This window comes from Rhipicephalus microplus, unplaced genomic scaffold, assembly GCF_043290135.1.
Source record: "Rhipicephalus microplus isolate Deutch F79 unplaced genomic scaffold, USDA_Rmic scaffold_134, whole genome shotgun sequence".
Classification (NCBI taxonomy): domain Eukaryota; kingdom Metazoa; phylum Arthropoda; class Arachnida; order Ixodida; family Ixodidae; genus Rhipicephalus; species Rhipicephalus microplus.
This window is the reverse complement of record NW_027464706.1, coordinates 452,501-465,000: the sequence shown is the minus strand read 5'-3', so window position 1 is coordinate 465,000 and position 12,500 is coordinate 452,501. Positions and strand designations below refer to the sequence as shown.

Here is a 12,500-nt window from a genome sequence, read left to right as displayed (position 1 = left end):
TAGAGTCGTGAAAAAGTGTTTGTTCAATTCCGTACAGTCAAAACCAAACGTTTCTGGCACTCGGCCAAACAGTGGCCAAGAAGGGCGCTTTTCAGCGCACGCTTGGACTCCAAAACTCTGCCGCGCCTTTTTCGGCTGCCGCAAATCGAGCAAACGGTGTGTTTCGGACGGCGTTTCGCTTTCGCTACTTGCGAGTGCTTTCGTGGTCCACCCCTCTATAAATACTCGGGAGGCGTCGAAGCCGGTTCTCCAAGCCGGACCCGTAGGTATCGTTGTGTGCTCGCTCTCATTGGCCCGCCTAACCAGAAAATGCCTGCGGTACACCCATTTGGATAAGAGTGCACGCAGATGCGGGCCTCGACGGCTACACATTTCCTCGGGCGGCCGCCTCCCGGCCTCCGTGGAGCGCGGGATGCACGGTCCCATCGACAAGCCTCTCCCGTTTTTACCGTGGCGTCGCGGTTCACCACGGCAGGCGGGTCGGTCTCCTCCGCATAAAAAGGGGGACCCCCGCTTTTTGTTCCACGAAATCGCACAAGCTTTTTTCGCATCCACGGTTTGCCACCGCACACCAAAATGCCGATCCGGCTGCCTACTTTAGCCAACAGGTGGAGCCAGGCGCGCCGTACTTGCGCGGCACTTCCCACGTCCACCGAAGTCGGTGCCAAGGACCACTTTCGGCGCCGGAGCCGCGTACGAGCCTACTCGAGGCGGAAGAACGAAGCCAGCAAGGGCCTGGCCGCAAGTGCGTTCAATTGTCGGGACGTCCAAGTCCCTCGTTCTTCCGTGCTTCCTCTTTCGGCAAGTCGTTGCGGCACCTTCCCAAAGCGCGCAGACCCGCTAATCGCGACGAGCGCGACGTGGCCGTGCCGCCTTTCCCTCGGCAGCAAGCAAAACGCCTGGCAACGTCGACGCTCCCCTAACCGCGATCTCGCACCGTGTTTCGTGTGGCGAATTCAAAAGCCGGCCGGCGCTGCTGCAACCATTACGGTCGGTACGCATACGCCGCGGAGGGCGGGACGGTCATCGGAGCGTGCGGTTCCTCCATCGAGTACTGCGCACCTCGGCCGTCGCATCGCCGTGCCATGACCGGCCGCGCGTCAACGCGAACCGGTGCCAGCGAGATCCCTCGCCTGCAAGAACCGACCGGCAGCCTCCGTCACCCGAGGACGCGGAGGCGCTTGCCGCGGACGGCGGGACGGTATGCACTGGTGCACAGCGGACCCGTCACATCGCCAGTTCCTTGACCGACCGCCGACGCTTGTGCCGTTCCTCTCGTACTTGGCAGTCGCCGCGCGATTGTCGGGTCTCGTTCTTGCACGCTCGAACGGTCGGGAGGGCACTCGGCTGGCGTTTCGGGAACGCGCAGCCTCGCCTTCTACCGACGTAACCACGACTCGCCGTTCGCGCTCCGCCGCTCCTGTTTACAGTACTAGGCGGTCCCGCAGCGGTCGGGTCGCGCATTTCGAGCGCTTCGAGCCACGGTGCAGTGGCGGGTCGAAAGCCGACCTATGAGTGCGTTGCGCCGTTTGTACCCGCGTCCGCCACCTGGCCGACCGTCCAAGGTCGCGGTGTTGGCGTCCGCTGGGCGCAACAATTTGTCACGGGGTGCCGCTCCACATTCAGGCAGCCCCGTGGGGAAAAGCCGACCCCGCGTCCAAACGGGGTCAGCGGCAGAAAGTGTCGGGCGCAGACGCAGCTGAGGCGCTCACCCTTCACAATCCGTTAATGATCCTTCCGCAGGTTCACCTACGGAAACCTTGTTACGACTTTTACTTCCTCTAAATGATCAAGTTTGGTCATCTTTCCAACAGACCGGCGCAACCGAAAGGCCGCGCCGGACATCGGTCCGAAGACCTCACTAAATCATTCAATCGGTAGTAGCGACGGGCGGTGTGTACAAAGGGCAGGGACGTAATCAACGCGAGCTTATGACTCGCGCTTACTGGGAATTCCTCGTTCAAGGGGAACAATTGCAAGCCCCTATCCCAATCACGAAAGAAGTTCCACGGGTTACCCAGTCTTTTCAGACAGGGATAAAGACACGCTGCTTCCTTCAGTGTAGCGCGCGTGCGGCCCCGGACATCTAAGGGCATCACAGACCTGTTATTGCTCTGTTTCGTGCGGCTAGGAGCCGCTTGTCCCTCTAAGAAGGTTGTAAGGTGCTGGGAACCCCGCACCTATTTAATAGGCTAGAGTCTCGTTCGTTATCGGAATTAACCAGACAAATCGCTCCACCAACTAAGAACGGCCATGCACCACCATCCACCGAATCAAGAAAGAGCTCTCAATCTGTCAATCCTCCCAGTGTCCGGGCCGGGTAAGTTTTCCCGTGTTGAGTCAAATTAAGCCGCAGGCTCCACTCCTGGTGGTGCCCTTCCGTCAATTCCTTTAAGTTTCAGCTTTGCAACCATACTTCCCCCGGAACCCAAATACTTTGGTTTCCCGGAAGCTGCCCGCCGAGTCATTTGAGTAACTCAGGCGGATCGCTGGTTGGCATCGTTTATGGTCAGAACTAGGGCGGTATCTGATCGCCTTCGAACCTCTGACTTTCGTTCTTGATCAATGAAAACATTCTTGGCAAATGCTTTCGCAGTAGTTCGTCTTGCGACGGTCCAAGAATTTCACCTCTAGCGCCGCAATACGAATGCCCCCGTCCGTCCCTCTTAATCATTACCTCGTATTCCAAAAACCAACAAAACAGAAACGAGGTCTTGTTCTATTATTCCATGCAAGTTTATTCAGGCGACTCGCCTGCGTTGAGCACTCTAATTTTTTCAAAGTAAAAGCACCGGCCATCTCGAGGCACACAATGAAGTGCACCAAGAAAGAACCGGCATGATGTTCAGTCCGAGCCGTCGCATCGGGTAGATGCACTACTCGTCTGGAACTGAGATCCAACTACGAGCTTTTTAACCGCAGCAGCTTTAGTATACGCTATTGGAGCTGGAATTACCGCGGCTGCTGGCACCAGACTTGCCCTCCAATTGATCCTCGTTAAAGGATTTAGAGTGTACTCATTTCAATTACGGGGCCTCAAAAGAGTCCCGTATTGTTATTTTTCGTCACTACCTCCCCGTGCCGGGAGTGGGTAATTTGCGCGCCTGCTGCCTTCCTTGGATGTGGTAGCCGTTTCTCAGGCTCCCTCTCCGGAATCGAACCCTGATTCTCCGTTACCCGTAACAACCATGGTAAGCAAGTAACCTACCATCGAAAGTTGATAAGGCAGACACTTGAAAGAAACGTCGCCGGCTCGTGGCCATGCGATCAGCACAAAGTTATCCAGAGTCACCACACAATACGGGCCGAAACCCGATCGATCTTGGTCTAATAAAAGCACCCGTTACCCAAAGGGCTCCAGGCTCACTGCATGTATTAGCTCTAGAATTGCCACAGTTATCCAAGTAGGAAGAAACGATCTAAGGAACCATAACTGATTTAATGAGCCATTCGCGGTTTCGCCTTATTTCGGCATGTACTTAGACATGCATGGCTTAATCTTTGAGACAAGCATATGATTACTGGCAGGATCAACCAGGTAATCGTTCGACTGCGCGTCCGTCCTCGCCTTCGGCGGGCCGGACGCAGTCTGTGTGCGGCGGAGGCCACCTTCAGGCGCCCCAACACGCTTATTTTGCACTCCGAGATGACGGCGTTCGAGCTCGCTACGGCACAACCTTCCCGAAAGACGAGTGGGAGCCGTGCGGCAAGAAGCACGTTCATGCTCGCTCTTTTTCGTTGCATCGACTCGGTCGCGCCGTGCGGGTTGCCCAAGCCCGCTGCACTGTCGGTGGACCGGCCGGAACTAGCAACGGAGCCGAGACTGCAAAGCCGCCAGACGACGGGTCACGCCCGCGTCTTCGGCGCTTTCGCATCTGAATCGCCCGAGGACGACACGGAACACACCTCGATATCGTGGTAAAACGGCACCGTCCGACAACCAGCCCCTAACGCATCAAGCGGATGAGGCTGCAGACGACTGCCGTGGATTCCCCTGGAGCAGACCCGAGGACACGCTTGACGAGGCCGAAGCCCGCCGCATATCAGACACCCGGTCGCTTTCGCGTACGCCGCTCACGAGAACCCCCACATAATAGCAGCGATAAGTACCCAGACCTCCTTGGGCACTAATACGAGCGTACTCGAGAAAATTTCACCGCGGGTGTGCCCCGAAACGTGTGGCACGTTGAGCGTGCCACAAGTCTACGTCGCTCTCAAACCCGCCGAGGTCGTAGAATTTGCGACCCTACTCACGAAATTCCCACCGAGGATACGGCCGCAAACGTACCGCACCTTGGGTAGGCCACGAGTTTGTGCAACACTACGCTGACGGCACAGCACCGAGGTCGTGCGCGCACGCACGGGAAAATTCCGCCGCGGTTTCTGCCGAAAACGTGAGGCACCACGACTCTCCGCAAGTTCGCGTCGACTGCGAAAGACCGAAGTCGTGAACGACGTGTCCGCTACTCGCCGCCGACACGCTGGACACCAAACGTACAACGACTCGACGGCGTCGTAGAGGCCCACGACGCGGTTTTCCTTAACGACGTCTCGGCGTGGCACCGACAGGTTAGAACGGCCGACCAACGTTCCCTGTCCGCCGTTCGGCTCAGTCGAAGGGCTCGGCGACTTCGGCAACGCTGCGAAGCCGCACGGTGACGCACGCCATGTCCCCATTTTTTTTTTTTTTTCTTTCTGCGTCTGCCGGGGTGCCCCTATAATAGCAGCGATAAGCACCCAGACCGCCGTGGGTCGCTCGCCCCGGCTGACGTGGTTTTTCGTACTCCTGCGGCGGTCGCCGTCAAGCACGTCCAAATACGCTACTTTCGTGGGCGCATTCACGCTCTTTCGCTTCGCCGGAGTGCCAGCACTCACTCTGCCAAAAACGGCGAACATCCGAGCGGCGGTTCCCACTTTTGCGTCGGCGTCGCAAACCCCGCCCCGGCAGACGAGGTTTGCCGTACTCGTGCGACGGTGGCCGGCGGGCACGTCGAAAGACGCCGATATCGTGCGCGAATTGGCGCACCTTGGCTTCACCGGAGTGCCGCCACTGACTCCTCCAAAAACGGCGAAGATCCGAGCGGCGCTTCCCACTTTCGCATCGGCGTCCCGAACTCCGCCCCGGCTGACGCGGTTTACCGTACTCGTGCGACGGTCGCCGGCGAGCACGTGGAAAGACGCCGATATCGTGCCCGAATCGGCTCCGTTCGGCTTCGCCGGAGTGCCAGCACTGGCTCGGCGAAAGACGACGAACATCCGAGCGACGGTTCTCACTATTGCGTACGCGTCGCAAACCCCGCCCCGGCAGACGCACTTTGCCGTACTCGTGCGACGGTCGCCGGCGAGCACGTAGAAAGACGCCGATATCGTGCCGGAATCGGCCCCGTTTGGCTTCGCCGGAGTGCCAGCACTCACTCGGCCACAAACGGCGAACATCCGAGCGGCGGTTCCCACTTAGCCGTCGGCGTCCCGAACTCCGCCCCGGCAGACGCGGTTGCCGAGCTCGTGCGACTAGCGACCGCGAAGCCGTCTCGCGACGCCGCTTTCGTGCGCGGCTCCCACTGCGACCTGGGTCACCCGAGGTCGACGAGCAAGAAAGAATGTCGAAAAAAAATTTTTTTTTTTTTTGCGTCTGCCGGGGTGCCCCTATAATAGCAGCGATAAGCACCCAGACCGCCATGGGTCGCTCGCCCCGGCTGACGTGGTTTTTCGTTTTCCTGCGGTGGTCGTCGTCAAGCACGTCCAAACACGCCACTTTCGTGGGCGCATTCGCGCTCTTTCGCTTCGCCGGAGTGCCAGCACTCACTCTGCCAAAAACGGCGAACATCCTAGTGGCGGTTCCCACTTTTGCGTCGGCGTCGCCAACCCCGCCCCGGCATACGCGGTTTGCCGTACTCGTGCGGCGGTGGCCGGCGGGCACGTCGAAAGACACCGATATCGTGCGCGAGTCGATGCTTCTTGGTCTCGCAGGAGGGCCGCCACTCACTCCTGCAAAAACGGCGAAGATCCGAGCGGCGCTTCCCACTTTTTCGTCGGCATCGCAAACCTCGCCCCGGCAGACGCGCTTTGCCGTACTCGTGCGACGGTCGCCGGCGAGCACGTCGAAATACGCCGATATCGTGCCCGAATCGGCCCCGTTTCGCTTCGCCGGAGTGCCAGCACTCACTCGGCCAAAAACGGCGAACATCCGAGCAGCGGTACCCACTTAGCCGTCGGCATCCCGAACTCCGCGCCGGCTGACGCGGTTGCCGAGCTCGTGCGACTAGCGACCGCGAACGCGTCTCGCGACGCCGCTTTCGTGCGCGGCTCCCATTGCGACCTGGGTTACCCGAGCTCGACCAGCAAAAAAGAAGGTCGAAAAAAAATTTTTTTTTTCTGCGTCTGCCGGGGTGCCCCTATAATAGCAGCGATAAGCACCCAGACCGCCGTGGGTCGCTCGCCCCGGCTGACGTGGTTTTTCGTACTCCTGCAGCGGTCGCCGTCAAGCACGTCCAAATACGCCACTTTCGTGGGCGCTTTCGCGCTCTTTCGCGTCGCCGGTGTGCCAGCACTCACTCTGCCAAAAACGGCGAACATCCTAGTGGCGGTTCCCACTTTTGCGTCGGCGTCGCCAACCCCGCCCCGGCATACGCGGTTTGCCGTACTCGTGCGGCGGTGGCCGGCGGGCACGTCGAAAGACACCGATATCGTGCGCGAGTCGATGCTTCTTGGTCTCGCAGGAGGGCCGCCACTCACTCCTGCAAAAACGGCGAAGATCCGAGCGGCGCTTCCCACTTTTTCGTCGGCATCGCAAACCTCGCCCCGGCAGACGCGCTTTGCCGTACTCGTGCGACGGTCGCCGGCGAGCACGTCGAAATACGCCGATATCGTGCCCGAATCGGCCCCGTTTCGCTTCGCCGGAGTGCCAGCACTCACTCGGCCAAAAACGGCGAACATCCGAGCAGCGGTACCCACTTAGCCGTCGGCATCCCGAACTCCGCGCCGGCTGACGCGGTTGCCGAGCTCGTGCGACTAGCGACCGCGAACGCGTCTCGCGACGCCGCTTTCGTGCGCGGCTCCCATTGCGACCTGGGTTACCCGAGCTCGACCAGCAAAAAAGAAGGTCGAAAAAAAATTTTTTTTTTCTGCGTCTGCCGGGGTGCCCCTATAATAGCAGCGATAAGCACCCAGACCGCCGTGGGTCGCTCGCCCCGGCTGACGTGGTTTTTCGTACTCCTGCAGCGGTCGCCGTCAAGCACGTCCAAATACGCCACTTTCGTGGGCGCTTTCGCGCTCTTTCGCGTCGCCGGTGTGCCAGCACTCACTCTGCCAAAAACGGCCAACATCCGAGCGGCGGTTCCCACTTTTGCGTCGGCGTCGTAAACCCCGCCCCGGCAGACGCGGTTTGCCCTACTCGTTCGACGGTCGCCGGCGAGCGCGTCGAAAGACGCCGATATCGTGCGCTAATTGGCGCTCCTTGGCTTCTCCGGAGTGCCGCCACTCACTCCTCCAAAAACGGCGAAGATCCGAGCGGCGTTCTCCACTTTCGCATCGGCGTCCCGAACTCCGCCCGGGCTGACGCGGTTTACCGTACTCGTGCGACGGTCGCCGCCGGGCACGTCGAAAGACGCCGATATCGTGCCGTAATCGGCCCCGTTTGGCTTCGCCCGAGTGCCAGCACTCACTCGGCCAAAAACGGCGAACATCCGAGCAGCGTTTCCCACTTTCGCATCGGCGTCCCGAAGCCCGCCCCGGCAGACGCGGTTTGCCCTACTCGAGCGACGGTCGCCGGCGATCACGTCGAAAGGCGCCGAATTCGTGCACGAATCGATGCTTCTTGGTCTCGCAGGAGGGCCGCCACTCACTCCTGCAAAAACGGCGAAGATCCGAGTTGCGCTTCCCACTTTTTCGTCGGCGTCCCGAACTACGCCCCGGCTGACGCGGTTTACCGTACTCGTGCGACGGTCGCCGGCGGGCACTTCAAAATACGCCGATTTCGTGGGCGCATTCACGCTGTTTCGCTTCCCCGGAGTGCCAACACTCACTCTGCCGAAAGCGGCGATCATCCGAGCGGCGGTTCCCACTTTTGCGTCGGCTTCGCAAACGGCGCCCCGGCAGACGCGCTCGTGCGACGTACTCGTGCGACGGTCGCCGGCGAGCACGTCGAAAGACGCCGATATCGTGCTCGAATCGACCCCGTTTCGCTTCGCCGGAGTGCTGCCAGTCACGGCGCAGAAAACGGCGAACAAGTGTTTTTTTTTTTTTCCTAGAATTTGTGTTATAGAAGGCACATTTGATATCGGACGATAATTTTCAACTTTATCACGCGCACCGATTTTCGTGTAGAGGTTTGCAAGTTTATGGGAATTTCTCCACTTGGAATAATGCGATTTAGTAGTACTACGAGAACTTCATGGATGTACTCAAGGGTACGGGGCAAGTCAGTTACGTCAACACCTGCAGATTTTTTACACTTCAAACTGAAAATTGTTGGTTGTGAGTCCTCGTGTGATATTAAAGGCCGATTCGCTAACACATAGAACAAAGAAAGAAAGGAAGAAAAAACGCCCGCGCTCGCTCAAGAAACCTGGGTTCGCAACAAGTGGCAACAACAAGCAACCGAGCGAGTGCGCCAAAACCCGTGGCGGCCGAACAAACGCGAAGTCCCAACCGCGTCAGCCGGGGCGGCACGGGACAGGAAAAATCACTTCAGCCGGGGCGGCGGGGCACCGAATAAACCTCGTCACCTCGTCGCAGGATAAAAGAGGAAACAAAAAGTCTAAACAGCGTCTGCTGGAGCGAATGCGTAATAAAACAACAACAACAAAAAAAAAAAAACACCCGCGCTCAAGAAGTCTGCAATCCTCACAAAAGGCGACTGTGACCGAGCAGCGTCAGCCGGGGCCGTGCGGAAACGGAAAAACCGCGACTACCGGGGCGTCGAGGCACCGAAAAATCCACTTCAGCCGCGGCGAAAAAAAAAAACAAAAAGAAAGACGGAGGGGGGGGGGGGAACCACGTCTGCCGGGGCGAAGGAAAAAAAAAAACGCGTCTGCCGGGGCGAGCCCGGGTGCGGCACCACCGGGAAAACTGTGGCAAACAGACATGGCGATCGAGTGAGTGGGCCGCCAGCCAGGCTCAGCCAAAAAGTGCAAAGTCCGAACTGCGTCAGCCGGGGCGGCAAAAACCGCGTCAGCCGGGGCGGCGCAAAAAACCGCGTCTGCCGGGGCGGCACGAAACCGCGTCAGCCGGGGCGGGGCGAAAACTGCGTCAGCCGGGGCGAAAAGAAAAAAAAAACGCGTCTGCCGGGGCAAGCCCGGGTGCGGCACCACCGGGAAAACTGTGGCAAACAGACATGGCGATCGAGTGAGTGGGCCGCCAGCCAGGCACAGCCGAAAAGTGCAAAGTCCGAACCGTGTCAGCCGGGGCGACGCAAAAACCGCGTCAGCCGGGGCGGCGCGAAAACCGCGTCAGCCGGGGCGGCACGAAACCGCGTCAGCCGGGGCGGCGCGAAAACTGCGTCAGCCGGGGCGGCGCGAAAACCTCGTCAGCCGGGGCGAGCGAAAAGGGGGGGGGGGGGGGAACCACGTCTGCCGGGGCGAAAGAAAAAAAAAACGCGTCTGCCGGGGCGAGCCCGGGTGCGGCACCACCGGGAAGACTGTGGCAAACAGACATGGCGATCGAGTGAGTGGGCCGCCAGCCAGGCTCAGCCCAAAAAGTGCCAAGTCCGAACTGCGTCAGCCGGGGCGGCAAAAACCGCGTCAGCCGGGGCGGCGCGAAAACCGCGTCTGCCGGGGCGGCGCGAAAACTGCGTCAGCCGGGGCGAGCCCGGGTGCGGCACCACCGGGAAAACTGTGGCTAACAGACATGGCGATCGAGTGAGTGGGCCACCAGCCAGGCTCAGCCAAAAAGTGCCAAGTCCGAACTGCGTCAGCCGGGGCGGCAAAAACCGCGTCAGCCGGGGCGGCGCAAAAAAACCGCGTCTGCCGGGGCGGCACGAAACCGCGTCAGCCGGGGCGGCGCGAAAACTGCGTCAGCCGGGGCGAAAGAAAAAAAAAAACGCGTCTGCCGGGGCGAGCCCGGGTGCGGCACCACCGGGAAAACTGTGGCAAACAGACATGGCGATCGAGTGAGTGGGCCGCCAGCCAGGCACAGCCGAAAAGTGCTAAGTCCGAACTGCGTCTGCCGGGGCGGCACGAAACCGCGTCAGCCGGGGCGGCGCGAAAACCGCGTCTGCCGGGGCGGCACGAAACCGCGTCAGCCGGGGCGGCGCGAAAACTGCGTCAGCCGGGGCGAGCCCGGGTGCGGCACCACCGGGAAAACTGTGGCAAACAGACATGGCGATCGAGTGAGTGGGCCGCCAGCCAGGCACAGCCGAAAAGTGCTAAGTCCGAACTGCGTCTGCCGGGGCGGCACGAAACCGCGTCAGCCGGGGCGGCGCGAAAACCGCGTCTGCCGGGGCGGCACGAAACCGCGTCAGCCGGGGCGGCGCGAAAACTGCGTCAGCCGGGGCGAGCCCGGGTGCGGCACCACCGGGAAAACTGTGGCAAACAGACATGGCGATCGAGTGAGTGGGCCGCCAGCCAGGCACAGCCGAAAAGTGCTAAGTCCGAACTGCGTCAGCCGGGGCGGCAAAAACCGCGTCAGCCGGGGCGGCGCAAAAAACCGCGTCTGCCGGGGCGGCACGAAACCGCGTCAGCCGGGGCGGCGCGAAAACTGCGTCAGCCGGGGCGAAAGAAAAAAAAAAACGCGTCTGCCGGGGCGAGCCCGGGTGCGGCACCACCGGGAAAACTGTGGCAAACAGACATGGCGATCGAGTGAGTGGGCCGCCAGCCAGGCACAGCCGAAAAGTGCTAAGTCCGAACTGCGTCTGCCGGGGCGGCACGAAACCGCGTCAGCCGGGGCGGCGCGAAAACCGCGTCTGCCGGGGCGGCACGAAACCGCGTCAGCCGGGGCGGCGCGAAAACTGCGTCAGCCGGGGCGAGCCCGGGTGCGGCACCACCGGGAAAACTGTGGCAAACAGACATGGCGATCGAGTGAGTGGGCCGCCAGCCAGGCACAGCCGAAAAGTGCTAAGTCCGAACTGCGTCTGCCGGGGCGGCACGAAACCGCGTCAGCCGGGGCGGCGCGAAAACCGCGTCTGCCGGGGCGGCACGAAACCGCGTCAGCCGGGGCGGCGCGAAAACTGCGTCAGCCGGGGCGAGCCCGGGTGCGGCACCACCGGGAAAACTGTGGCAAACAGACATGGCGATCGAGTGAGTGGGCCGCCAGCCAGGCACAGCCGAAAAGTGCAAAGTCCGAACCGTGTCAGCCGGGGCGACGCAAAAACCGCGTCAGCCGGGGCGGCGCGAAAACCGCGTCAGCCGGGGCGGCACGAAACCGCGTCAGCCGGGGCGGCGCGAAAACTGCGTCAGCCGGGGCGGCGCGAAAACCTCGTCAGCCGGGGCGAGCGAAAAGGGGGGGGGGGGAACCACGTCTGCCGGGGCGAAAGAAAAAAAAAACGCGTCTGCCGGGGCGAGCCCGGGTGCGGCACCACCGGGAAGACTGTGGCAAACAGACATGGCGATCGAGTGAGTGGGCCGCCAGCCAGGCTCAGCCCAAAAAGTGCCAAGTCCGAACTGCGTCAGCCGGGGCGGCAAAAACCGCGTCAGCCGGGGCGGCGCGAAAACCGCGTCTGCCGGGGCGGCGCGAAAACTGCGTCAGCCGGGGCGAGCCCGGGTGCGGCACCACCGGGAAAACTGTGGCTAACAGACATGGCGATCGAGTGAGTGGGCCACCAGCCAGGCTCAGCCAAAAAGTGCCAAGTCCGAACTGCGTCAGCCGGGGCGGCAAAAACCGCGTCAGCCGGGGCGGCGCAAAAAAACCGCGTCTGCCGGGGCGGCACGAAACCGCGTCAGCCGGGGCGGCGCGAAAACTGCGTCAGCCGGGGCGAAAGAAAAAAAAAACGCGTCTGCCGGGGCGAGCCCGGGTGCGGCACCACCGGGAAAACTGTGGCAAACAGACATGGCGATCGAGTGAGTGGGCCGCCAGCCAGGCACAGCCGAAAAGTGCTAAGTCCGAACTGCATCTGCCGGGGCGGCACGAAACCGCGTCAGCCGGGGCGGCGCGAAAACCGCGTCTGCCGGGGCGGCACGAAACCGCGTCAGCCGGGGCGGCGCGAAAACTGCGTCAGCCGGGGCGAGCCCGGGTGCGGCACCACCGGGAAAACTGTGGCAAACAGACATGGCGATCGAGTGAGTGGGCCGCCAGCCAGGCACAGCCGAAAAGTGCTAAGTCCGAACTGCGTCTGCCGGGGCGGCACGAAACCGCGTCAGCCGGGGCGGCGCGAAAACCGCGTCTGCCGGGGCGGCACGAAACCGCGTCAGCCGGGGCGGCGCGAAAACTGCGTCAGCCGGGGCGAGCCCGGGTGCGGCACCACCGGGAAAACTGTGGCAAACAGACATGGCGATCGAGTGAGTGGGCCGCCAGCCAGGCACAGCCGAAAAGTGCTAAGTCCGAACTGCGTCAGCCGGGGCGGCAAA

The 12,500-nt window shown here is 61.5% G+C and overlaps 2 non-coding genes across 2 annotated transcripts in view; both read right to left on the bottom strand.

Annotated features, from left to right (window-relative positions):
- Window positions 1–7, bottom strand: part of LOC142790907 (5.8S ribosomal RNA) — a 153-nt gene extending 146 nt beyond the window's left edge. The window contains exon 1 of the ribosomal RNA XR_012889846.1: window positions 1–7. This exon is cut by the window's left edge and continues 146 nt beyond it. This is a non-coding gene — a ribosomal RNA (5.8S ribosomal RNA).
- Window positions 8–1,726: 1,719 nt separating this feature from the next.
- LOC142790918 (small subunit ribosomal RNA) lies at window positions 1,727–3,541 on the bottom strand. Its single transcript, XR_012889855.1, has one exon. It is a non-coding gene; the product is annotated as a small subunit ribosomal RNA (ribosomal RNA).
- Window positions 3,542–12,500: the final 8,959 nt, after the last annotated feature.